Genomic DNA, 2963 nt, shown 5'->3' with positions numbered 1-2963 from the left:
GATCGATATTTGAAGTTTAGACAATAGATAGCCATAGGGTATAATAAAAACAATCTTTTTTTTGTAACATATATTGTTTTATTTATTTTCTTTCCCCATGATTTATTTTCTTTTCAATAAAATTCTTACTTTTAGGCATTCTTTCCATAAGGCAAATTAAAGAAAAAAATAGTTTTCCTATTTCATTTTTTCGACTGAAAACCCTTTTTAGGGTTCATTATTGTAAAGGAGGGAATTGCGCGCCTGTTTTTTCCGTGCACCCCACTTGATTTATTCTAAAACTGTACATAAATTCACTCATGTGAATTCATTCTGCTTATATCCGAAAACATCAAAGTCATATTCGTAAATTTTGAGAATTTTTTCAATCAGATCTTTTGGAACGTTTTTAAAGTAAGCGAGATCTTAAAAGTGGGGTTTCATTCGTGTTCCTTTGTCCTGTGTTTGGCGGGGAGCCGGAACTCTTTCGGGTATCCTACGTCTTGCAGAAGGACCTCGGACTCCTGGGCAATTGTCTCCAGGTGTAGGATGTACTGGTAGTCCTGTTTGCAAGGGACGGGACAGCTCCCTGGGAAGGGGGGGGCCAGTGGGGTCCCGCAACCCCAATCGTTCGACCAAACGACGAACTCCAGAAATTCGTTGAACGAGAACGAAACATTTCCGTAGCGGGCCTTCAGCTGTTCCTCCATGTTCCTGTAGGCGAAGGCGACGGCGTCTCGCAACCCTATTTGCCTTCCCACGACGGCCATGTAAGTCCCAAAAGAAAACTATTTCCCGGTCGTAAGTCGTTTTTCCTTCGTGATCTCCCCCTGGTCGTTTCCCCTTTACCCCGTGAGTTGCCCTTTTGAAATCGAACACCTCCGGTTTTGGGGCCCGCATTTCCCCGAAGGGGCCGACGCGCTGGCCCCGCGCCCCCAGGAGACCGCCGGGGAACAGTAAAATACCAGTAGTAATTTTCCCCCTTCGACCCCCGGGCCTGTTCTTGCTTCCACCGGGCCTTCGAGTCGTGAAAGGGCCCGGCCGTTCAGGAAAAACGGTCTCTGGTTGGGACAAAAAAGGAAAGAAAAAAAATTGAAGTACAAAGAAGGGAAGACTGAATATCATAATCACTAATAACCAGAAGTTCATGTCGTAATTTAAGGTGACTTTGAAAAGACTAAAATAACAGTAATAACAACAATATGCATAAGAACAGCTTGTATTTATAGCACATTTTGGGGATATTAAAAATGCTGAGAACAAGGGGGGGTTTATGTGACAAGAGGGGAAATTCCCCTACGTCACCCTAACTTCCCGAGATAACATCACAAAAAAGGACACTGCTTTGTGAATTTCTTCAAATGGTTGATAATGATAATGGACTACATTTCCTTTACCTGTACGCGGACGCCAGCCGGGATAGCGGATGCCGGACCATGAGGGCGGAAGCCGGGGGAAGGGTTGGGGGGATTTTGGTTTTTTTGAGTCGGTTTTTCAGGGCGCGCCAAAGACCCCTCGAGGGCCCAAACCCGGGGGGTTTTTTAAATAAAAAAAAAAAAAAATAATAAATAAAAAAAAAAAAACAACACACACACACCCCCAAAACACACACACAACACAAAAAAACTAAAAAATAAAGGATAGATAAAAGGGGGGGTGTGTGTGGGTTGTGTGTGTGGGGGGGTGGGGGGGTGGGGGTGGGTGGGTGTGGGGGGGTGGGGGGGTGTGGGTGGGTGTGGGGGGGGGGTGGGGGGGGGGGGGGGGGGGGGGGGGGCGGGTGGGGGTGCGTGTGCGGGGCGGGGGCATGGGGGGGGGGCAGGGGGGGGCGGAGGGGGGGCAGGGAGGAAACGGGGAGGGCAGGGGGGGGCGGGGGGGGAAGGGTGCACCGGGGGGGGGAAAAAGGGGGGGGGAAAAAAAAAAAAATAAAAAGAGAAAAAAAAAAATAAAAAAACAACAACACACACAAACACCCCAATAAAAAAATAAAAAAAATAAAAAATTAATTTTTAAAAAAAAAAAGGGATAAAAAAAAAAATATATAATTTTTCAAAATAAAAAAAATACATAAAATCAAAAAAATATATTAATATAAATATATAGGAAATATAAAAATAATATTATCTATATAAAAATATATATATATAAATATAAGAAAATACAGACCACAAAACAAATGTTCCCTATATACAGCACACACACAAAAATATATAATAGTTAAATTTATATATTTATATAAAAAATATAAAAATATAATATATATATATACATAAAAATACCTAATATCCCTATATATATATATTATATATATAAAATATATATATATATATAATATATAAAATATATATATATATTATATATAAAGCAAAGCATATACACATTTTACGCAAAACACAAACACACACATACATTTACTTCCCAAAAATATATATATATTTTATAATATATATATTTTATATATAATTTTTTTAAAAAATTAAAAAATATATAAAATTATATAATAAAATTAAAAATTTTATTTTAAAAATTTTAAATATATATTAAAAATATAAAATTTTTAAAATTTTTTATATATATTAAATGTAAAATATTTATTATATATATTTAAAAATATATATTATATATATTATATATATTATATATATATTTTATTTATTATATTAATATATATATATTATATAATATATATATATTATATATTATATATATATATTATATAATATTATTATATATATTTTATATTATATATATTTATTATATATTATATACTATATATATATTATATTATATATTATATATTATATGATATGTATATAATATATTATATACATTATTATATATATATAAAATATATATATATAATTATGATCTATATATATATATATATATATATATATATATATCAATCTATCTATCATTCTATAATATATATATGTATATATATATTATAGAATATATTGTAAGATATATATATATATATATAAGAG

The 2963-nt window shown here is 34.0% G+C and overlaps 1 pseudogene; it reads right to left on the bottom strand.

Annotated features, from left to right (window-relative positions):
• Positions 1-244: 244 nt before the first annotated feature.
• The window catches only part of LOC119574487, an 8184-nt pseudogene continuing 5465 nt past the window's right edge, over positions 245-2963 (bottom strand).

The sequence above is a fragment of the Penaeus monodon genome, chromosome 6 (genome assembly GCF_015228065.2).
Source record: "Penaeus monodon isolate SGIC_2016 chromosome 6, NSTDA_Pmon_1, whole genome shotgun sequence".
Lineage (NCBI taxonomy): Eukaryota > Metazoa > Arthropoda > Malacostraca > Decapoda > Penaeidae > Penaeus > Penaeus monodon.
The sequence above is the reverse complement of the archived record's forward strand: the minus strand, read 5'-3'. Positions and strand labels throughout refer to the sequence as shown.